This window comes from Sciurus vulgaris (assembly GCF_902686455.1).
Source record: "Sciurus vulgaris genome assembly, chromosome: 10".
NCBI classification, from domain to species: Eukaryota; Metazoa; Chordata; class Mammalia; order Rodentia; family Sciuridae; genus Sciurus; species Sciurus vulgaris.
Window position 1 is genome coordinate 93,182,913 of NC_136470.1, and position 26,065 is coordinate 93,208,977.

General features: G+C 38.2%; 1 pseudogene across 1 annotated transcript; it reads right to left on the minus strand.

The window, feature by feature from the left end:
* Nucleotides 1-1,210: 1,210 nt before the first annotated feature.
* Nucleotides 1,211-5,291, minus strand: LOC306670261 (ribosomal protein S6 kinase delta-1-like; annotated as a pseudogene). Its single transcript has 5 exons — nucleotides 3,938-5,291; nucleotides 2,758-3,472; nucleotides 2,444-2,515; nucleotides 1,834-1,992; nucleotides 1,211-1,614 (listed from the first exon to the last, which is right to left on the minus strand). The product of its transcript is annotated as a ribosomal protein S6 kinase delta-1-like (transcript).
* Nucleotides 5,292-26,065: the final 20,774 nt, after the last annotated feature.

Genomic DNA, 26,065 nt, shown 5'->3' on the forward strand with positions numbered 1-26,065 from the left:
AGGCTATTTTTATCTTATATAAACTCTTCTACCAGAAAATGATGAGGTAATTTACTAACTCATTGTGACTACAATGCAAAAAAAATTGTCAAGAATAGAATAAAAAGAGAAACGATGGGTCAATTGTTCCTTGAAATATACGTGCAGAATGATCATGTAAAATAATAACTAAACTATATTAAAATGATATTTAATGGCCAACCTAAGAATTATTCAACATTGAAAGAATCTAATGTTAAGATGTCTATTTGCACAATTCATTATTTCAATTTTTTTAACATTTTTACCATATTTATTTTATATCATGATTTCTTAGTTCTTATTACATTGATACAATTTGAGGTATAATACTCCCTTCCCATTTTTGGTGGGGGGATACCAGGGATTGAACTCAGGGGCACTGAGCCACACCCCCAGCCCTATTTTGTATTTTATTTAGAGACAGGGTTTCACTGAGTTGCTTAGTGCTTCACTTTTGCAGAGGCTAGTTTTGAACTCGAGATCCTCCTACCTCAGCCTCCACTGGGATTGCAGGCATGCACCACTACACCCGACTCCCTTCTCAGTTTTTGTTGCATGTGTGTTAACAGAGTAGGAAGAACAGAATATGAGAGAATAAGCAAAGTGTGTAGGAAATGGAAAGACACGGAAAGATGAGGTCTAGAGAGAAGTGTTTATCTGAACCCTCTCTTATGAGCAGTATCAACCAACAAAGTTCAAAGCTCACAACATGAAGTGGTTTCTTCTCACAGAAATAATCTGGGAATATGCATTTCCAGTAAAAGCATTAACTGCATAGCATTATGGTAAGGCTCCTTTTCAGAAATTTCATGTATTTTTTTTTCTTTCTTTTTAAGCACCATAGATGACACTGTTCATGAAGCATTTAGTGTGTTATTCAAAAAATCTTAATTGGGGCTTATAAACCAATCCTAGTTAGCAAAATGCATTGTTAGTTGCCATTTAAAATTTATTCTTTCAAGTAAAACTTAATTCTACACCAAGAACTTTGTATCAGAGGAAATTCTTGGAGGACATTCCTATTTCAGTTGGGTCTGCAATACTCTGCAATCCTAAATATAAATATGGATTCAATTAAGTCATTCCTTGGTTAAAAGTATGCATATAAAATCCTGTGGCAAAATTAGCTAATATCTTGTTCAGGCAATAATTGTAAATGAATCACTTTCACCTCAGCTCACCTCCCCAATTTCCCAATAAAGGCCTTTTTCCAATGCTTTGGTGCTTCATAAATGACTGAGGACAAGCTGCTTTTGTGCTGGAGATGCCTATTACAGAGATCAGAATGTGTGACAAACATCCTGCATGTGTTCATCTCCTCACTTCTGCCCAATCCACAGGGATAAAAAATGGATGAGATTTGATATCTTTAACACCAGCACTCAGATGTTCCAGAGGGTCGAACTGAAAGAACTGTTGAAAGAGTGAGCAAGCCTCTTCAGAGGCACATTCTGGCATGTTCAAAGGGCTGTGGGTGTTTCTTCCTGCTGGATGACAGTCACCCAGAATCTTGCCAATGAGAAGTTGAAAGAGGACAGCACCCAAACCTCTACCAATCACAGGCTTCCATTTCTTCTGGGATTGCACCAACTTCTGAGCATAGTACATTCTCTCTCTCTTTTTTTTTTTTTTTTTTTTTTTTTTTTTTTTTTTTGCAGTGCTGAGGATTGAACCCAGGGCCTTGTGCTTGTGAGGCGAGCACTCTACCAACTGAGCTAGATCCCCAGCCCCAGTACATTCTCTCTTATGGCATCGCTGTCATGGGAATCTTCAACCTCATTCCACCTGCTAGAATACATTAACTGAATGTGCCTTTATCATTCAATAAGATGTTGTTTAGGGTCCAATCCTAACATGCAATTCCCTTCCTATGTAAAGCATCAAGGGCTACCACCATTTCAGTTACCCGTGCTTGAATGCAGCCCTCTGGGATGTAAAACCTGGAGAACAGTGCTAATATTTTATCAAGGTCTGTCGGGGTCTTAAGCCCCCTTGCTCTTCTCGACCAGTGACAAGGGAAGGGGACACTCCCCAACAAGGTCAGACCGGGATAGGTAGGGCCTACTGACTGCCGTTCCCAGCCCTCCCTGCGGTGGACAGTCAGACACGTCAGGGAGACCCGTCACAGCAGGAACTCGTTTATTGAGGAAGTCACACAGCTTTTATGTAGGATGGGGGGTAGGCGGGAACCAATCAGCTTAAAGGTCAGCAAGGCATAGGAGGTTCACACAGGCAAGAGTCCCATAGGACTATATGGCAAGCACGAGTTGATCACGTTCGCGGAACTGTTGTTAACCAATCCCTGATGGTGGTCCAATTCATCGTTATTAACTATTGAAACCGCCTTTGAGGCCTTGATCTTGCTCACTCGCCAGGGAGAAAGGAGTCAGCCTGAGTTAGTTAACGTGTCATTAGTCCCAACAAAGGTCCTCAAAAATCTGATGGATTTCCTTATTTCCTTCTAGTGCTAACACACTTTCTCTCTTCCTCTCATCTCAGGGTCTCTCTAGAATAAACAAGTCAGTTCCTTTTTTTCTTTTTTTTTTCCCTTGGTACTGAGGAATGAACCCAGGGGCATTAACCACTGAGTCACATTCCCAGCCCCTTTTTGTATTTTATTTAGAGACAGGGTCTCACTGAGTTGCTTAGGGTCTCGCCAAATTGTTGAGACTGGCTTTGAACTCAAGATCCTCCTGCTTCAGCTTCCTGAGCCTCTGAGATATAGGCATGCGCCACCGCGCCTAGCAAGTCAGTTCCTCTTTAACCAAATCATCGGCTTGATCTGCAAAACAGCAATACTCCCTCTGTTTTTAAAATATCTGTGTTTGCATTATATTCATCAACACCTGAGAGGAGATCAGAAATACAGAATAAGCTTTCTTTTGTGGTATGTGCGGTTGCTGCCCACTCCACCACTCCAAGTCCTTGCCACTTGTCATCTGAGCTGGGTAACAAAGGTATGTCCCCTGAACTACTATGATCAGCAGCTGCTACAAATAACTCCCCAAGATCCTCCTGTGCAAAGTGTATCTCTGTTATTCTATAGGGCAGGGGCCTAGAGTGATCACTCCGTTCCTCTGTGCCTTTTTCTTCGGGTGACCTGGCATTGTTCAGTGCTAAGCCTGAGGCACAACACATCCAGGGCTTCCAACAGATTACTTTCTATCATGTCCACATTAGCCTGTGTAGACATAGTAGGTCCTGTTGCAGCAGCTTCTTTCGTTGGCTTCAGTTCACCAGGGAGATATACAAGAATATCAGGCCTTCCTTCCTCAGTACCAACCACCCACATCATCAAAAGCAGCATCCTTAAAGGAAATAACTGGAACTGAGTCATCTGAGCCCCTGCTAACAGTCTCCTGAGCTTTGAACTCTACCTTCTTCTCAGTGGAATTAAAACTCTTAGAAGTGCTGTCCCCATCTGAAAGAATAAAGAATGGTTTCAAGGATTCTGATTTTACAGCATACTATAGTGACGCAGCCAGATCAATGTTTTATAGCAGCTCAATTCATAATGGCTGAACTATGAAATGGCATTTGCAGGTAAATTGATGGAGCTGGAGACTATCATGCTAAGTGAAATAAGCCAAACCCAAGAAACAAAAGGCCAAATGTTTTTTCTGATAAGTGGATGCTGATCCATAATGAAGGGGTAGGGCATGGAAGAATGAAGGAACTTTGGGTTGGGCAGAGGGAAGTGAGGACAGGGGAGAGGGTGTGGGGAGGGGAAGAACAGTGGAATGAGATGACCTTATTACACTACATACATGTAGGTGTAGTCACACAACAGGCATGACGCAGCACCATGTACAGCCAGAGGAATGAGAAGTTGTGCTCCGTTTGTGTAAAAAGTGTCAAAATGCCTTTTACTGTCATGCATAACTAATTAGAACAAATTTAAAAAGTTAAAAAGGTTCTGATTTTAGACTATACAATTTTTCTCCAAAATCAAGTCCCAGGAGTTCCCTTGTGCTATCCTTACTGTCTATCCTAAGAACTCCATGAGGCTGTTCTCTGATCTACTGAGGGAATCGGAGGTTCTTGGAGAACAAACTGCTTGGTCCTCTCCAGGGAAGAAGTGCAGGTCGGGGGTTCTCCGCTGAGTGCTAGGGCTGTCGTGCCAGCGACAAGAAGTGCTGGGAAGCTCCTAACGTCGTTGGTATCAATGTCATTCCCTTCAGTCTTCATGAGGGGCTCCTTGTTCAAAGACCCAGGTTCAATCTTTTCCTGCCCAGAGTCACCGCTTAATGTTAAATAACTAGTAATGCATCCTTCTTCTGAACCTGAACCAGAATCTGGCCATTGTGGAGAGCTGTCGTGGCCATCATCTTCCTGGTTATTATCATCTTGAGAACTGGGAGTAAGACTAGTCTTCAGAGGCAGAACTTTAAGCATGCTTCCCCCAACACTTCCTCTGGATTCAAAGCTGCCACTGTCCTGAGGACTAGAAATTGGCTGCTGCAGGTAAACTTCAGTAAAGGTGGACCTTTTTGCTTCCTTGATGTCAAAGCTTTCTTCAGGACTTCTGTTTGGAAATTTACTAATATATGACCAGAGTTTGCAACTTTCTGCATCCTGGAGCACAAGAAATATGGACTCCTCAGAGATGATGTGCAGACACACCATGTTGGTCACACAGCAGGGGATGATGGTCTTTCTGTCCCTGCTGTATTCGCTGCTTTTCCTTAGAACTTTTAAAATGACTGTCTGTTCTGTCCTTGTGTCCATTACAAATAAAATCTTGTTAATCACCCCAAGGACTCTGAAAGCCTTCAGTTCCTTAGCAGACCTACTTAGGTTCCAAGGGGGCCTTGAACTTACTGATCCTGGAGGCTGAGATTGTCATCAAACTGCAGTTTTCCATAAAGCCTGGAGATACTTTCTGTCTGCATAGGATACTCTGCTGTTCTCTTCACAGCTTTTCGGTGAATAGGGCTTGACTCTCCTAAAGGAGAAAACAAAAGTCTTGAACACCTTCTAGGAGTAAATCGACTCCCTTTCCATAAAAATCAAAAGCAGCTTCATAGTCATTTTCCTTTTCCTTTTTAAAAGACAGCTTTATTAATTTTCCTGCTTTCTTCAAATAATCTCTCTTGCCAAGCTTAGTTTTCAAACAGCCAGAAAAGAGGTTACGACTTTCCTGTTCTTGGGTTTTGTTCTGTTTGCTGTCAGAAGCAACAGCCCCTAATGCTTGAAAAATCTGAAGAAAGATTAAGACCAAAAGCTCTACTGGGAGAATTTTTATAAGAAGCCATTCCATCATCTAACTCAGCAGAAGAATCCACATCAACAGTATTATGGTTTGGATGTGAGGTGTTCTCTAAAAGCTCATGTGTGAGACAATGCAAGCAGGTTCAGAAACGGAACGATTGGGTTAGGAGAGTCTTAATCGAATCAGTGAATTAATCACCTCATGGAATTAATTGAGTGGTAACTGAAGGCAAGTGGGGTGTGGCTGGAGGAGATGGGCTTTGGGGGCTTGGCATGGCTTTGGGGTATATATTTTGTATCTGGCAGATTTTCTCTCTGCTTTCTGATCATCTTCGGAGTCTTTTCCCCCACCCCCACACTCATCCACCATGATGTTCAACCTCACCTTGAGCTCCAAGGAATGAAATCTGCTGTTCATGAACTGAGACTGCTGAAACCATGAACCCCTAAATAAATTTTTCTTCCTTTACAATTGTTCTGATAGGATCCTTTAGTCACAGCAGCAAAAAATCAGCCTTCTGTACGACCCTCAGGAAAGGTACCAGTGAGGGAATCTGAGTGAGCTTCAGCAGGACCAATTAATTCAGAACCATCATTAATTATTCCATTCTCTCTGAAAATGCAATGACTATTTTGTTCTATCTTTATACAAATCAATATCATTACAACAATGTAATATGGACTTGCAAGTTTTATATCCAAAGAGAAATCTGTCACTGAAAGATAACTTCCTGGGTTCGTTCCCCAGTACTGCAAAAAAAAAAAAAGATAACTTTAAAAATCCTCAAGCTGTTTACTGTTGTAAAGAGCTGAAATATGGGCGAAGAATTATAGCAGGCCTCCAGCACACCATCTTCTCTCTTCAATAACTGTTTCAAGAAATCGACACTTTTCCTTTAACAAACAGAGGGAACAATTCCGAATGTCGGAACAAGTTTTTGGGAATTTGCCATAGTTCTTTGTGCAGTTTCTTAAAATCACTATGTCTCTTCCATACAACTTTCTCCTGGACAGCCTCTGGACTTCTTAATGAAACAACTCGGGTGGTGACCTTATACCCCATGTAGCTCCTCGGGTGTCAGTGAGGTTCAGTGACAGTGTAAAAAATGAGCCAGGTCCACACTCTGCTCCTGGAGAGCAGTCGTCCTCCCTCCACCTTTTCCACCACCAACCCAGGATCATCAGGGCAACCCGAAGCCACTGTGGTCCTGGTCCCCAAGCAGTGGCCAAGCAGCAGGGGGGCAGTGGCTCTACAGTGGCGCCTTCCCACTATTTCAATATATTAAAGATCTAAAAGAATTTGATAACATTTTAGTAACAATTTACTTAATTTCATAATGACATTTAGGAAAACTTATTAAAAAACATTTGAAATGTTTCATTGTGGTGCAGATCTGGAGAGGAAGACAAATTCTGAGTGGATCCTTCTTATCTCCTACAACCTTCTCTTAGGGCATTATTAAAAATTCATTGCAGTTGAGGAAAATAAATAGAAGGTGAACCTACTTTTGGAGGATGGGCAGGATAATGTTCTAAACTCACAAATACAGCCAGAGGAAGATGTGTCAGTTAGATGTCCACTGCTGTGACAAAATATCTGAAGAAACCATTAAAAGGAGTAAAGATTTGTTTTGGCTCACACTTGCACAGGTGTTTCAGTCCATGATTGACTGGTCCCATTGCTTTGGAACTGGAGCAAGGCAGAGCATCATGGTGGCCGTAGTGTATGACTGAGCAGGGTGCTCACCTCTTGGTGGCCAGAAAGCAAAGAGAGAAAAAGAAGAAGGGGTTAGGGTAGCTCAAGGGCATGTCCCAGTGATCTTCTTCTTCCATTGAGCTCTATTATCTGAAGTTTCCACCATATCCCAAAAGTGCAATCAGCTGAAGACCAACCCTTCAACACATGAGTCTCGGGGGACATTCCAGATCCAACATATAACAAAGACACAGGAGAATTGAGACATCATATGTCCAAGACCTGGAGACATCATGCACGACTAAAACTGAAAATTATTCAGAAGAACAGAACACTGTCCCAACACTACCACTGCCCAATGCCAAGGTACATGGTTAGAAAAAGAAGCAATAGCAGAGAAGTACTACAAGCAGACAGAAGAGCATGCAAAGTAAACATCTCTGAGGTGAAATATAAAGGGAAGTTTGAAGACTCAGGATCAGAAGGATATTGCTCTGCAATCTAATCCACACTCTAAGATAAAGTATCTGTATAGGGTATTTGAAGTCTATGATGCATTGAGAATAAACAACAAAAATAGCTCAAGTCTAAGCCAATGTGCTACCTTGATATCACATGATACTAATATAATGAAAGCTTGAATAATTAGATTAAAATCAAATAAACTATATTTCCGAACAAGGGAATCCTACCATCATGTACATCCATAAGAACAGGGTCCTAATTCAAATAAGATATATTCTATGCTTGTAAAACTATGTCAAAATAGATCCTACTGACATGTATAACTACAAGGAACCAATAAAAAATGGAAGAATCTAAAAAAGAATATTAATCAATAAAAGCAATATTATATACAGAAAAAATAGTCAAGTTTCCAAAAACATAAATCATTCTAAATGTGGATGGACATAAAAAAGGTATTTCAAAATATATGAGGCAAAAAAAGGATGCAAACGAAGAGAAATAGACATACACAATGACAGAGATATGAGCCCCTCTCTCACCATATAATACATCAGCAAGGGTACAGACGATCTAAATAACTCCCAGTTTGTCTTAATTGACATCTGTAGAACTAATAATACTAAAACTAGCAGAATATTTTTAAATTTAGATGGCCCATTCAACAAGACATACCAGAATAGAAATTGTCCTAAGTACATTCTAAGACTACAAAGGAAATGAACTAGGATCTGTAACTACAATGTATCTAGAGATGACTTGCTACCACTGGCAAGTATCACAAAACATATATCTAAATAATCCATGGGAAAAGAGGATATCTCTATGGACGTCTTTCTGGAAGTTGAGAAACACTTTGAGTAGAATGTAAATTTAAAAAAACAACAACAACAATGAAAGTTGTGGTATGAGTAAATGAGTGCTCAGAGGGAAATTTCTATTATTAAATGCTTATATTAGGGAAGAAAAAAGGCTTCAAATGAATAATTTAAGTTTCCACTTAAGTATAAAAAGAGGAGAAATCAAATCCAAAGCTTGCCAAAAGGATTGAAATTAAGATCGGAGCAAAAGTAAATGAAATTGAAAACAGAGTAAAAGTAGAAAAAAATTAATAAAATCAAAAACTGATCCATTGGAATGATCACTAAAATTGTTAAACCTTAATTCAAACTGAACAAGATTTTTTTAAAAGGCATAAATTATCGATGTCAGGAATAAGAGAGAAGATAAATGAATAGTTCCCACAGAAATTAAATTAATTATAAAAGAATACTTAGGCCCATAGAGTCAACTACTTACAGTAAATGGACCAATGTCTTCAACAACACGAACTACCAATATTCACTTAAGAAGTATATATTTATACCCATTAAATAAATTTCATTTATGATTAAAAAATCTACTCCCCCACAAAGGAAAAGAAAAACTAAGCCCAGATGGTTTCACTGCTAAATTTTTCCATTTCAGGAGAAATAGTTAAGAAAGAAAAAAAAAAAAAAGCAACCAAATTCTATATAATCTCTTCCAGGGAATAGAACAGTAGGGAACATTTTCCAACTCATTTTTATGAAACCAGCATTACCTTATACCAGGACCAGACAGTGAACTTTGTAAGAACACTACAGACTAACATTCTTCATGATCATGGGCACAAACATCTTCAATCCAATATTAGTATATGGAACCCAGCAACATACAAATAGACAAGCTAATTCTAAAATTCACCTGGAAGGGTCTTAATGCACAAAAATGACCAAGGTAAAAGAAGAAGAAAGTAAATATGTCTTACCACACATCAAAATATGGTCTAAAACTATAATAATTAAAACAGGATAGAATTGGTCAAAGAATACACAAGAAGACTATGGTATCACAAAAAGAATTCCAAAACATGATCATTTATATGTGCAAATTTGTATTTTATTACCACATCTATTTCCTACCACTCCAACACTTGACACGGTTCTGTTGGAGTAGAGGATTCAACACTTGACATGGTTCTGTTGAAAGAACATCCTCTCTCTTGGGGGCCATAGGCGTGGCATGTCTCCATGTGCAGTTGCTTTTAATAATCAATATATCCTTAGATTCAGATTATAGAGAATACTGGGGAGATTTCATGGTGCTGGGACACAAAATAACATACAATAAAGTTTAATATTAATACTTAGATGAAATCATAAGTAAGCAATTGTGATTTGCTCAAATTTCTAAGGAGCCTGTGATTTCTTTAATATACAAATTCTCTAAAAATTATATATAGGTATATGAGAATATATTCCTCTGAGCTTTGATATGGTGTTTGGTCTTCATTGCTTTCTTAGTGTTTATGATTAAGTTAAGGATATTTTTCCCACTTAATAAAAAATAAATAGGTTAATCATAAGTACAATTTGAATTTTTCCTGTGTCTAGTTCTTTAAAGATCAAAATAGAGTTTTAGTCCACCATTGAGTACATGAAATAGAATAAATATTAGCTATAAGCTGATTCCTCTATTCTCTGTTAGTAGTAACAAAAACTTTTCACTGTTAATAACTAACATTAGAGTTCTCGGAAAGGGTAACTTCTATAGAAACTTAATAACGTATACTTTCAGGGAAATTAAAACTAAATGGAGCAAGGTACCCTCTACCTTGCTGGGAAATGGGTTTTTGTTTTTATTTTTATTTTTTTTTAAGTTATCATGCAGTAAGAACATGTTTCTTGAAAAAGATCATTAATCATACTCTTAAAGATTTTTTTAACTTAACATTTCATTGTATTAACCATGAAAAGATGCAATCAACACCAAATTAAAAACATACAAAAAAGATTCTGTGAACCATAAAGATTCAGATTCAGTCTCAGAACACTTGGTGTCTCTGTATGTTGTTTCTCCACTGTGCCAACGCCTCCCATCCAGCTCAGACCCCTGACCACTGCTAGGACTGGACCCTGGCATTTAATAATGATGTCATTTCAAAGCAGCAAAGAAAGGGATACATATTTTACAAATAGTATTGGGACAATTTGAAGAATAATTCATTTGGGAGAACAATTAAATTATATTCTGATCTCACAGAATCACAGATTCTACCTGAGCAGATAGCTGTACACCCATGTTCAGGATTATTCACAAAAGCTAGAATGAATAAACAAAAGGTGGTATATGCCTACAATAGAATATTCTCAGTCTTAAAACAGAATAAGACTTTGACACCTGCTCTAACAAGAATGAACCTTTAAGACATTATGCTCAATGAAATGAGCCAGACACAAAAAGACAAATACCATATGATTCCACTTATAGGAGGGACCTAGAGGAAACTGATACAGAAGGAACAAGGGTGGTTTCTAAGACTCAGAGGTGGAAGGGGATGAGGTTACTGCTTAATTTATACAAAGTTTCAGTTCAAGAAAGAGAAAAAGTTGTGGGGACGGATGGTAGTGACACATACACTACATGAATGTGCACCATACCACTGACATGTACCTGAAAAATGGTTAGAATGGTAACTTTTATATAATGTATAGTTTACCAGGAGGAAAAACTCCTCGTGGATAAAGTACAAACTATAACAAACTACAACTTTTAAAAACACTGGAAGAAAGTTTGAAATAGTTTAAAGTTGTTTGAATCATAAAAGACACTATAAGTAAAATTAAAAGATAATGAAAAAGTACCAACATACATATATACATAATTTTATTATTTTTTGTACTATATTTATATGATATATAAATAATTCCTATATTCTATGTCTATATAATACATAAACTTAATTCCTTCCAAACAAGAGGAAATGAAATAGAAAAATGCAGAAAAGATCTGAGCTGACAATTCAGAGAATACACCTCAAACCAGAAGATAACTAAAAAAAAACTCCACACTATTAAACACAATAAAATATAAAATATTAGAAGAAAATAGAGCATTTTTGGAACTGTTTCCTGACAAGATACCAAATCCAGCAGCTATAAAGGATAAGAAAAAAATCTATAAATAAATAAAAAAATAAATCCATACAACAAAAGCATCATAAACGAAATAAAAAGACGATGACAGAAGATTAATATACGTATTACATAAAGAACACCCACCAATTTATAATAAAACAAAGACAAACCAAATAAAAGATAAGCAAGAGTTTAGGAAAACAATTTGCAGAAGAAATATGAATGCTTAACAAATGTGCAAAAGTTAACTTTATAAATAATCAGGAAATACACACTAAAAGAATAATGAAATAATTTTCACCTGTTAGATTAGCAAAAATTTAAAAGATAATATCCAAAGTGGCTGACTTCCTCATCATTGCACAGGAGATATAAATTAGTATAGAAGATTAAAGGGCAATAATGGGTTTTGTCAATATTTTAAATTTGTATATCCCATAGCCCAGGAATTATTTCTAGGCATTTATGTGATATATGTAAAGGATGCTTATGGTAATATTATTGTAATAATAAACTACTAAAAACCAATAAACTCTCAAATTATCAGTGTTTATACTGTTAAATGTTATTCAACAGTTTATTAGATCTATATGTACTATCATGTAAATCTCACAGTCTTATTAGTAAATGAAAAAGCACAGAAAATATTTACAGTATGATCCCATTCCTATATTACTAACAAACTGTGCACACACACACACATATATAGTTTGCTTCAGATGGTGGAAAAAGGAAAAGGGAGACTTTCTATACATACATTTCCCCAAAATGTATTCATATACTATACACGGAATTATGTTTCATTTTTAGATTCCATAAAATGCAAGTATTCACATGTTTTCAGAAGTAAACTTTTAAAATAAGAAAATAGAAAGTGAAGAGGCAATGAAAATTCACAACATGCATCTTTCTTTCTTTCTTTCTTTCTTTTCTTTCTTTTTTTGGTACCAGAATTGCCTGGCTCTTTTTAATTTTTATTTTGAGACAGGTTCTCACTAAATTACCTAGGGTCTCTTTAAATTGCTGAGGCTGGCTTTGAACTTGCAATCCTCCTGCTTCAGTCTCCTGAGTCACTGGAATTATAGGCATGTCCTGCCACCCACCCAGCTCACAATATGCTTTTTGGAACAAAGAAAGTTCTGAGTGACAGCCCCAGGAAAACTCTGCAGTAGGGAGTTTGCCCATGGCCTTTCCTCTCCTCAGTAGACACCAGGTTCCCCAGGGATTTGCTGGATTTCTTCTTCCTGTTTTTTGTTGTTGTTGTTTCTGTCTTACTCCCTTATCTCCCAGAGCACTGGTTCAGGAATGAGATAGGCTTATCTCACTTAGCATGATATTCTCTAATTTCATCCATTTGCCTGCAAATGCCATAATTTTATCATTCTTTATGGCTGAGTAATATTCCATTGTATATATAAACCACAATTTCTTTATCCATTCATCAATTGAAGGACATCTAGGTTGGTTCCACAATCTGGCTATTGTGAATTGAGCAGCTATGAACATTGATGTGGCTGTATCTCTGTAGTATGCTGATTTTAAGTCCTTTGGGTGATAAGCGGATGATGACACATAATGGGGGGTTAGGGTTAGGGTTAGGGTTAGGGTTAGGGTTAGGGAGGGGGGCAAGAATGGAGGAAGGAAGGACTGTATAGAGGGAAAAGAGGGGTGGAAGGAGTGGGGGGGAGGAAAAAATAACAGAATGAATCAAACAACATTACCCTATGTAAATTTATGATTACACAAATGATATCCCTTGACTCCATGTACAGAGAAACAATATGTATCCCATTTGTTTACAATAAAAAAAAAAGAATGAGATAGGCCCAACAAGGAATTATTCCAAAGCACTGAAAATCCCCCACAATTCCTCCTGACCCAAACTCCTGCCCACCCTCTCCCAAGCTCTGGTGAACATTGGAGCACTCTGATCATCACAGGGCATCACACCACACCCGGCAGCTTGACACAGACTCTCCTATCTCTCACCGTGTACTAAAAGCAGCTGGTCATTAGTGCCCCTAAGTAGAATCTAAATTCTCTGTGACTCCTTAGGCTGCTCATCAATTTTGGTAAGCTCTCCTGAGGGATGGACGATTCTTATCAAAAGCTGAGAACTACCAGCCAAAACTGTAGCAAGGCATTTGCGCGCATTGCCAATTTAGCTTCTCCACTTACTGATGAGGTAAAAGTTATTCATGTCCCCATTTTACAGATGAAGAACTGTAGTTTAGGGCTGTTGTGTAATTGTCCACTTCACTTGGCTAGGGAGCAGAAGATTTAGGGTTTAAACCCAAATTCAAACCTAATCAGTCCCGTTCCTAACCCTGTGCCTTAATTAGAGGACCAGGGCTCACGTGGGCTCAACAAGGAAAAATGATCACCTGGCAAAATGCTTCTTAGGCAGCAGGACTTTTAAATGTAAGCTGATTGCTTAATTCTGGGATATTTATTTGCACAGCAAGAGTAACGAGAAATAGCAAGAACTTACTGTGTTCAAGCAGGCTGTGCCAGGACCTAGGGTAGAGGCATAGGGGGAGAGGGCAGCATTCTCAAAAGGAGTCTTGTAGGAAAATAGACCTGGAACATCTTTATCTTTATTTGTGTCTAATTCATGTCTCCAAGAGAGTTTTAAATTTAATAAAATTTTAAACTGTTTACTTCTCTATGTATTATGGTAATTTTGGTATAATAAATGAGTTTAATACACTTTCTACTTGATATATATATAGAGAGACCTTGCATATCCATTGGCCCTTTCACCTACTGGCAAAGAGAACCTATATATATATATCAAGAGAGAGAGAGAGAGAGATTCATTAATAAAATTTGTTTATACACTATCAAGAAAACAATTTTGATACTGAGGACTAAACCCAGGGGTACTCTACAATGAAGTTGACCCTGAGTCCTTTTGCACGTTTTTGAGACAGAATCTCGCTACATTGCCAAGGCTGGTCTTGAACTTGCAATCCTCCTGCCTCAGTCCTCTAAGTTGCTGGTTATAAATGATATGAATCTGCTGTTTTACTAAATATTCTTACCATATGGCAATATTCCATTGATTCTTGTGAATGTTTAAATATAAAATCTTATTACCTATAATATACAAAGTTTTATCTCTTTGATTCTAAAAAAGAAAAGAAAAAAGAAAAAAGTAAGAAAGGAGAAAGAAAAAGAAATAGCAAGATTAGTTCCAAACCAGTGCAACCTGCTCCCCACTGTACACAGGGACTTGACAGACATCCTCCTCTGCAAACCTGACTGCAGGACAGTATCATCACTCCCTTCCACAGATAGCACCAGTCAGCAGTTTTAATCCCAGCTCGAATCCATGCAGGATTTATTATGCTGGAAAACTTCCCTCTTACATCCATCAGTGAAGGTAAGTTCACTTGAAGGAGTCCCCAGAACAGCCAATGCCAAGAAATGGACTTCAAAGTATCTTTACAATTTAAAGGCCTTCCAACTTATGGTGACCAACCTTTCCTTACTCCCCTAATGAAAGCCATCAGCATCAGCTTCCAGACTCCTGGCAGGAAAGTGCACTCCTTTCCCTTGCTCCAGGCTGGAGATCCAAGGGAAGCAAAGAAAGGTTTTACAAGAGCCCAGTGCATGGAACCATTCACATCTGCCACCCAGCTTCCTTCCCTGCACCTGCAACCCTTAACACCCAGATTTGATGAGAAGAAGCTGGGATAAATGAGAGAAGCCTCCAAAATTTAACGACTTAATACTTTTACTTCAGAACCCATAAACAACTCCTGCCATCTGGCCTCATTTTATTTTTTATCACACCGGAGGGAAAGTCAGCCTACTACATGATTCAAAAAAAAAAAAAAAATGTCAAATCCTTCCTTTCTCCCCAGCCTCCATTTCCAGTTTAGAGCATAGAGTTTTGCAAAACAGATCTCTGCTATTATTTTTACACAGAAAGAATTCTGGCATGGATGAAAAAGAACTCAGAGTAAGACGAGCACAAAAGGTGTTTTGTTTCTTTGAAATCGGTGTAATTTATACAGCTGTGTATAAGAGCAAAGCCATTTCATGGAAATAGATCTGAGCCCCGGCAGGGACTTCTGGGTCTTGGCACTTTTTCCCTCAGAGCTGTTCTCAAATCACTTTGCCTCACTCCACCTTCTGTGTCTCCATTCAAACCACTAGAAGAACAAGCTGAATAGAGTGAGGAGAAGCCTGAACAAAGAGGACCGAGTTACCCAGACGGTAAGGACGGTCACTCATGTTCTTTTTCAGAATCTACCTCACTTTAAGTAAATGGGTGATGTACCAGTTATAAGATTAATGATAGCCATTATCTCAAGCTTTATGAAGCATGGACCTTTGTCCTGGTCAAATCTCATGACAAGAAGAAAGAATTTTCAAACAGGGCCCACTCTTACCCAGGGGGTGAATTTGACCATAATTTCACACTCTTGAGAAAAAGGTAGCAAATGGAAGAAATGAATTTGTTAAATGAATGAATGAATGAATGAATGAATGGGTCCAAACCATGCTTCCATCATTACTGCTTGTGTTCAAATTAAATAATAGTTGACACCTTAGGTTCAGCTGGTAGGCTGGGCTCCAGTTTCTATAGATTCTTTTCTCCCCCCTTTCTTTTAAGTTATGAATGTATCTTTTTATTCAATTCAGTCAAGTGTTAAGGAAGTTGCCTTATTGTTTTTCCAATTCTTTATACCTTAAACTCAAGAAAGAGGGTCTACTTGGTGAAGACTTAATGTAGATCCTCTTTCTGGAGTTTATTAAAAACAGCTAAGACCCCCTGAGTACTGTGAATGGGCCCTCTCTTTTAATCCCCATGATAACCCTATTTGGTGTTGTTTATTATTATTGTTGTTAGATTAAGGAATTCAAGCTTCTGAAATGTTAAGCAGATGAAATTTACACAGCTAGTAAGTGGTGTTCCTGAGTTTAAAAGCCCAAGTCTGCTGTTTGAAGCTGTGCTCTTACCTATGGTATATTGTACTAAAAAGGGCAGACTTTAGAGCTAATCAGACCCTAAATCCAAAAGTACAGGCTGCTCATTACCAAGTGTGTAACATCAGGAAAACTGCTTAACTTCTCTGACCCTCAGTTTCCTTAACCTTAAACACATATAAGATTATCTTATAGGATTATTGAGAAACTTAGAAAATAGACTCTGATACATAAGGAATTGTTGACAATTGTTTTGGTTACTATTAGTAATGTTAAAGAATCCAATAATGATAAAGAAACCCACTCCATTCAGGTAGCTGACAGGAATATTTGATATTATGGCTTTCACCTCAGGTCTGTCTGCCCTTTAAAAGCCAATGATTTGTTGAAGAATGTGTTGAGGATAAATAAGTCAAATTATCTTTCTACCTTCTCAAAAGAACAAAAAAATTTTCATCAAATGCATTCCGACTTTCATCCCTAAAGGCTAAAAAAGCTGCCACATTAGCAGAGGTTGTATTATTCTAGAATGTTTTCTCCCAGAACTTTGTGGAAAGCTCTATATTCTCTTGTAATGCCGTTTCCCTTCCCTATTGAGAGCATGAAGGCAATAGCATAGTGTCAGACTCTGCAAGGCTGCAAAAATGTTTTTCATTTCTCTTCTGTACATGAAAATTAAATTTAATTATTCCTCAACATGTCAAAGACACTCATCAAGTTAGCCTGGTTTATACTGAGCAGGAACTGAGAATAAGATTTAATTTGGAAATACTTGTTTCCGCAAATCTTCCTGAACTCTGAGGAAGAATTACTATTTGTAGAAATACATATGGGAAACCTACTGTGCTGACTAAGAAATGCCATTTGAGGTGGAAAAGCTGTGAAATGCATGGCACTTATTAATTCCACCACATAGTAAATCCCTTGCTGAAAAGTTATGAAAGATGAAGCTTTGTTCCAAGGACCCAGCCCCCCGGAAGCCAGGATTCCATTAAAGAAGGCAGCAGGGATTTACAGAACATCTCAAGCTTATCAAATTTGATAGGACCCTTTCAGAATTAAAAAAAATAAAGCTGAAATGCTGACAGCCCAAAACACTCATCATGCATAACTGGGGGTTTTGAAATGCTGCATGCAAAACCAGAGGACGTTGTACGCTCAGGGTATAGTAAGTTGCTTTGAGAGTGAATAACATAGACAAAGGTATGTAACTGAAGGAAGAAAGAAAGAAAGAAAATGTGGGAGCTGGAGATACCCTGGAGTTGAACTGACTTTGCTCTTGAATGGGTCTGAGTCCATTTCTTAGTTCCACTGTTTACTGTGTATCCTTGAGTTAGTTACCCTTTAGAGGCTAGTTCTTTCATGTATAAAATGAGAAAATAACATCAGAGTTGTCAGATGGTCATGAGGATTAAACAAAATCAAAAACATAGATGATGCAGAGTGAAGAGGTCAATGCACATGGCAGCTCTCATGTGTGGTGAATTGGCCATTGAGTTCTTGTTGCTGGTAGAGTGAATAGAAGTCATGGGGAAGCAATATCTGGATGTTGGTTCAAGGAAACTAAATGGGATTCTGGTAGTGCAAGCAGACAATGTCCACAAGGTGAAGATTTGGCATGTTTCAAACACATAAAACCCCACATGCATAGTAAGACCAAGGGATGGAATTATCCATTCCTTGGGTCCTCCAAATGAAAGTTAGCATCAAGAGTTAGGTAAAACAGGGCTGGGGTTGTAGCTCAGTGATAGAGTGCTTGCCTAGCATGTGTGCAGCAATGGGTTCAATTCTCAGTACCACATAGAAACAAATACAATAAAGGTCCATCGATAACTAAAAAACAAAAAAAGAAAGAGGTAAAACAGACCTTTAAATTCAGCCAAATGTCTTCAAATCAGGAGGAAAATAACATGTATTTATTCCATTCTCTTAGAAGTATTTGAAAAACATGAAGGAATTGCGTGCAGAATTCCAAAGAATTATTGGTGACAACATTAGAGGACACCACAATTCCATGAAGAAATACCAAGCAAAGGGAATTTGGCTTTTCTAAACACTTTCTGGGTATTTAGAAAGTGATAGGTACTTGAAATAATATAGTTTTCTTGAAAATAATGAGAAAGAATCATTCACATTAATTAAATGTTTTATGACACAGAAATACATGCATCTCCAATGTCTTATTGGGGTCCCTCACAGCCCTGTAAGGTGGGCAGAGCCGACCAAGTGATCCTCAACTTACAGATGAAGAAGACAAAGCTCAAAGAGGTAAAATAGTTTGCCCAAGCTCACTTAGCTCAGAGTAGAGAAGTTCTTCTGAACCTCAGCCCAGAATTCTCAACACTAAATTTCTCTGCCTGTAATTATTCCTAAAAATTTTAACTTATACTATAAGATGTTATTTTTCATTACTCTCCATTCATAGGAAAACAAATTTTTAAATACCAATTTTTTAAAATTTCCCATTTATGCCAAAAATTACCATTGGGATATCAATTGCATTCATGCAACCCCACCAACACACACCTTAATGCCTTTTTGACAAGATAGAACTTCCCAACAACAACATACCAAAGTCTTGCTATCTCAAGTGATTACATGCCACATCAACACTCCCTTTCCTTTTTGCCAATACCATTCTACTTTAACTTCCCAACTTTTCAGGGACTGAAAATGGAGTAAGCCATGTCATTAGATTTTGAAGGTAAAATTATGAAGTGCCAAAAGCAGGTGGCAGGTTATAAATGGGTGTCATTTTTCACATCTCAGGAAAATATCTGCAGACTCTAAGAATTCTGATAGCAATTTCTTAAGACTATATATTAATAACAGTAAATGGACTTGTGGTGTTTGTGTTCCTGACTGTTGAAATGTAATAGAAAGATTACAAATACACACACACACACAAAATCACATAGGACTACAGTTACGGTGGTTGACTGACCCACAAAGTGGCTGCCAATTCTCTAAAGAAAAAGAGTAGCAGCTATTTCATACAAGTGCATAGCAATGTGGTCTTTGTTGTTCAGAGAAATTCATGCTGGTAAAATAACTATTAAAATAAAAAGTTGGGCTACTTTGTATTTTATGTTTAAAAAAACTTAAGTGTTTCATGAATACTTAAATCTTAAAATTTTTAATTATTTCTATCTTTAACTCTTAAATTGGACCACTTTATGAACTTTAGTGAAAACAAAAAGCAAAGAACATTATTTCTTTTTCTCTCTCTCTTACAATATTATTTCACACAATGGTAAGCACTCAAACTTCTCAAACTTACAACCAATTGACTTCGCTACATGTCCATGTGCCATTTGAAATGCCTATATAATTTACACACAGATACTATTAGGCCCTAAATTAACAAGACAGAGCTGAATGGAACTTAAAGATCATCTGATTGATTCATGGCCCAAGACTCATCATATTAGGTACAAAAACATCAGCTTAAAATGACAGGTGACTTTCCAAAGATTACATAACTGGCCGGAGAGAATTAGCATTAAACCTTAGCTTTTCAATCCAAAGATTTTCCTATTTCATTTATATAAAATACTAAATTGTGTTTGTTCCCCCCAAAGTCCTGTCTGACGACTGTCTGGGACCCTGGAAATGACAGAGCTGTTACATAGTAGGAGGCAAACATAGGAGTTTGCCAAGCAAGGTCCAGGCAGACCTCTAGAAGAAACACTGTAGAGCCAATGTATGTGTCCATACAGTGAACAAGCAGGATTCTGGCCAAAGACATTTTATGCAGAGATCTGTGGGTCTCACACCTTCTCCTCCCTCATTGCAGATATGCGACCATTCTTTCTGAAAAGGGTACAGTGCCTGGTAGTACTTTGCCTCACAGCAGAAAATCATGGCCAGTCTACCTATCCATCTTCTTCCTATGAGGAGAAAGAAAAATCATTACCTAGCGTCCCTCGAGTCTCACCAAGAGGTTGTTTTCACTGGGTTTGTATTAGAGAAAGAATAATACATACCCATCTAGTGCGTGTGCAAAGTCAAGTTTGCATTTTTGTTTTGATAAGCATCTTTCTGATCTTACTTGCCATCCTTTTCCTCAAGCCCTTTGCTTGCACTTCATTTATTCAATTATTGCTTAATATGGTCAGGTGCTTTCTGGGCATATTAAGATAAAGACATATGGACCTTCTCTTCAAGCAGATCATTGCCTTATAATGGTGACAAGTTGGTGAACAATTATTGTGAACACCCCAACTCCAAAAGACAAACAGCCTTGGTCCCTCTCATATTCCTCTATTTTGTTCCACTTATGGGCCATTGAGACATTTATCTTGTTCTAAAGCACTGACATCTTTTAAATGTTGTCTCTATGAAACATCTATCGTACCATGCATTTGGAGTAGTGCAGGACTTCTCGGCTTGAATGAAAGCTCAAACTAACTGGGATAAAATATCTCAGTATTTGTTACGATTTTAAATATTTTATAAAGTATAGAATTAACTATTAATGTAAAATTAAAAGCAATTAAACATGAGACTTTTCTGTTTTAAAAGCATTTCTGTACATTTCCAGTTTAAATTATTTATTAGACAAATCTCAAACAAAATAGTATAATGACCTCCAGGTTCACACAGCTACAACAATTATAACCAGTCTGCTATTCTTGTTTTAGCTGTACCCATCCCAACATTCTCTCTCTCTCTCTCTTTTTTTAATGGAAAGTAGGTGCTGAAACATTTTAAAATAAATGCCAAGCATATCATTTCCACCATAAAAACTTTGTACCTTTAACAGAAAGAGATTCTTCTTAAAACACATATATACGTTATCACACCCCAAACAATTAACAATAATTCCCTAACGTCTTCCAATACTTTGTCTATATTTAATTTTTCCTAATTTCTCTCAAAACTATCTTTTCCACATTGGTAAGGACTACATCTTGCAAAGGCTGGGTTTTGTTCATTTTAGTTTAATTTACCTGTTATCATTGTGTTCTCCCCCTTTTTTCTGCTGTCATTTATTTTTGGTGGAGAAACAGAATTTTCTACTTTCTGGATTTGGCTTATTCTTTTTATGCAAATCAGTGTATTTTTCTGTCTCTTTTTTTCTTTAAACTGATAGTTGTATCTGCAGACTTAATTAGATCGAGTACTTTTTTTCAGGCATATCATCTGCATAATTTCTATAACTTCATACCATGTGGTATATAATATTTGTTTGGACTACTTTGGTGACATTTAAATTAATTAAAGGGCTCAGGTGGTGTCAACTCAGATCCATCCATTATAATTCTCCATTAACCACTCACCTAATGATGTTAGCAGCCACTCCTGATTGTTGCCTAGATCCATTATTTCATTATGTATTACAAAATTGCAACTTCCTAATTCCATCATTTGTCCTGCATGCATTCACTGTGGTTCTTTCATTCAAGAACAATTTTCCGAGCTCCGGCCCGCCCTGCTGCCAGCTCCGGCCCGCCCTGCTGCCGGCTCTGGCCCGCCCGCAGATTGCTTCAGTGACCAGCACAGGGCGCAGGGACTCCCCCAAGCAGCCCAGCCCCCTCCGGCGGGAAGCGCCTATCTAGGCTAGCTTCCCGGGGCAGACCGCCCAGTGAGAGCCTCTCGATGCAGAGCCAGCCACAAGTCCCCAAGCCAGTGGAGATATTCGACACGCAAGCGACTTCTGGGACCAGGGCTGGGCAGCCAGAGACCTCTCCAGGCAGCATTGTCCCCCTCCAGCTGCAGGCTTTTTTCCACGGGGCAATCCAAGATGGCGGACTAGAGGGTGACTGCATCTCCAGTCGCCCCAGAACTCAGGATTCAAGAAGGGGAGGCATTGAGAGACTCGGACTAAGATAGAACCACGGGGTGAGTCTCCCCAACCCAGCAAAGCTCAGCTGGGTGGCAGGCCCGGATTCGAGTGGCTTAGTAGAGTGGGACAGGGCAGATAGCATCTCCCCCAGGCAGCTTGGTGCAGTCTGGTGGTTGACTCCGCCCACAGGGACAGATCCTCCAGCCTCTAGGAACAGGCCTCCGAGGGAGAGCCCTTCTGCACAGAAGAAGCGGGCCAGCTCCGGCCCGCCCCAGCCAGCTCCAGCCCGCCCCACAGCCAGCTACAGCCCGCCCACAGGTTGCTTCAATGACCAGCACAGGGTGCAAGAGACTTCCCCAAGCAGCCCAGCCCGCCTCCAACAGGAAGCGCCTCTCTAGGCTAGCTTCTCGGGGCAAATCACCCAGTGAGAGCCTGTCTACACAGAGCCAGCCACAAGTCCCCAAGCCAGTGGAGACCTCCAACCTACAACCAGCCTCTGGAACCAGGGCTGTGCAACAAGAGACCTCTCCAGGTCTCTCTCCCTGGAACCGGTAGCGGGCTAGGGGCAGCATTCTTCGGAAGCACTGCATTATCAAATTAATCCAAGACTTCTGGCTACTGAAGGCTGGTAGGTGATACACTGGAAATCTACAGGGTCACTATAAGCCAATAGAGGAAGTCTACAATATCACTGAGTCCCATTGACATCTGACCAATATGAGAAAACAAGGGAAGAAAATGTCCGAAACAAACCTAGATACTATATCAATAAAACCCAATGACAGCACAGCAGAAGAAATGTCCGAAAGGGAGTTCAGAATGTACATAATTAAAACAATCAGGGAAGCAAACGAGGAGATGAAAGAACAAATGCAGGCATTAAATGAACACACGAATCAACAGTTAAAAGAGCAAATAACAGAAGCAAAAGAGCATTTCAATAAAGAGTTAGAGATACTGAAAAAAAACCAAACGGAAATCCTTGAAATGAAGGAAACAATAAACCAAGTTAAAAACGCCATAGAAAGCATAAACAATAGGATAGATCACCTGGAAGACAGAACTTCAGATATTGAAGACAAAATATTTAATCTTGAAAACAAGGGTGACCAAACAGAGAAGATGGTAAGAAATCATGAACAGAATCTACAAGAATTATGGGATATCATGAAGAGGCCAAATTTAAGAATAATTGGGATTGAGGAAGGCTTAGAGAAACAAACCAAAGGAATGAACAATCTATTCAATGAAATAATATCAGAAAATTTCCCAAATCTCAAGAATGAAATGGAAAACCAAGTACAAGAGGCTTATAGGACTCCAAATATGCAAAATTACAACAGACCCACACCAAGGCACATTATTATGAAAATACCTAACATTCAAAATAAAGACAGAATTTTAAAGGCCGCGGGAGAAAACAATCAGATTACATTCAGGGGAAAACCAATAAGAATATCAGCAGATTGTTCAGTCCAGACCCTAAAAGCTAGAAGGGCCTGGAAAAACATTTACCAAGCCCTGAAAGAAAATGGATGCCAACCAAGAATTTTATACCCAGCAAAACTTACTTTCAGATTTGACGATGAGATAAAATCCTTCCACGATAAACAAAAGCTGAAGGAATTTACTAAAAGAAAGCCGGCATTACAGAACATTCTCAGCAAAATATTCCATGAGGAAGAGATGAAAAACAACGATGTAAATCAGCAACGGGAGGAACTAGCCTAAAGGAATAGCCAAATAAAGTTGAAACCAAATCATGTCAAAAAACAAAAATGAGTCCAATGAATAGGAATACATATCATATCACAATAATAACTGTGAATGTTAATGGCCTGAACTCATCAATCAAAAGACATAGACTGGCAGATTGGATTAAAAAGAAAAATCCAACAATATGCTGCCTGCAAGAGACCCATCTCATAGAAAGAGATACCCATAGTCTGAAGGTGAAAGGATGGGAAAAGACATACCATGCACACGGACACAGCAAAAAAGCTGGAGTATCCATCCTCATTTCAGATAATGTGGACTTCAAGCCAAAACTAGTCAGAAGGGATAAAGAAGGACATTACATACTGCTTAAGGGAAGCATAAATCAGCAAGACATAACAATCATAAATATCTATGCCCCGAACATTGGCTCATCCATGTACGTCAAACAAATCCCTCTCAAATCCAGAAATCAAATAGACCACAACACAATAATACTAGGCGATTTTAACACACCTCTCTCACCACTGGATAGATCGTCCAAACAAAAACTGAATAAAGAAACCATAGATCTCAATAACACAATCAACAATTTAGACTTAACCGACTTATATAGAATATACCATCCAACAAAGAACGAATACACTTTCTTCTCAGCAGCACATGGATCCTTCTCTAAAATAGACCATGTCTTATGCCACAAAGCTACTGTTAGCAAATACAAGAAGATAGAGATACTACCTTGTACTCTATCAGATCATAATGGACTGAAATTAGAAATAAATGACAGAATAAAAAACAGAAACTTCTCCAATACTTGGAGATTAAATAATACACTATTATATGATGAATGGATAACAGAAGACATCAGGAGGGAAATTAAAAAATTCTTAGAAGTAAACGAAAAAAAAGACACATCATATCAAAATCTCTGGGACACTATGAAAGCAGTACTGAGAGGAAGATTTATTTCATGGGGCGCATTCAACAAAAGAAGTAGAAATCAACAAATAAACGACTTAACACTACAGCTCAAAGCCCTAGAAAAAGAAGAGCAGACCAACACCAAAAGTAGTGGAAGACAGGAAATAGTTAAAATCAGAGCTGAAATCAACGAAATTGAAACAAAAGAAACAATCGGAAAATTTAACAAAATAAATAGTTGGTTCTTTGAAAAAATAAACAAAATTGATAAACCCTTAGCCACACTAACAAAAAGAAAAAGGGAGAAAACTCAAATTACTAAACTTCGGAATGAACAAGGAAATATCACAACAGACACGAGTGAAATACAAAACATAATTAGAAGCTATTTTGAAAATCTATACTCCAACAAAACAGAAAACCTCGAAGACATCAACAAGTTTCTAGAGACATATGAATTGCCTAAACTGAACGAGGAAGATATACACAACTTAAATAAATCAATTTTAAGCAGTGAAATAGAAGAGGTCATCAAAAGCCTACCAACAAAGAAAAGTCCGGGACCAGATGGGTTCTCAGCCGAGTTCTACAAAACCTTTAAAGAAGAGCTCATTCCAATACTTCTCAAATCATTCCATAAAATAGAAGAGGAGGGAACCCTCCCAAACTCATTCTATGAAGCCAATATCACCCTGATACCTAAACCAGACAGAGATACATCAAGGAAAGAAAATTTCAGACCAATATCCTTAATGAACATCGATGCAAAAATTCTCAACAAAATTTTAGCAAATCGCATACAAAAATATATTAAAAAGATAGTGCATCACGATCAAGTGGGTTTTATCCCAGGGATGCAAGGTTGGTTCAACATCTGGAAATCAATAAATGTCATTCACCATATCAACAGACTAAAAGTTAAGAATCACATGATTATTTCAATAGATGCAGAAAAAGCATTCGATAAAATACAGCATCCCTTCATGCTCAAAACACTAGAAAAAATTGGGGTAGTGGGATCATTCCTTAACATTGTGAAAGCCATCTATGCTAAGCCCATGGCCAATATCATTCTAAATGGTGAAAAACTGAAAGCATTCCCCCTAAAAACTGGAACAAGGCAGGGATGCCCTCTTTCACCACTTCTATTCAACATTGTTCTTGAGACTCTAGCCAGAGCAATTAGACAAACCAAAAAAATTCAAGGGATACGAATTGGAAAAGAGGAACTCAAACTATCCCTGTTCGCTGATGACATGATTATATATTTAGAGGAACCTGGAAATTCCACCAGAAAACTCTTAGAACTCATAAGTGAATTCAGTAAAGTAGCAGGTTACAAGATCAATGCTCATAAATCCAATGCAT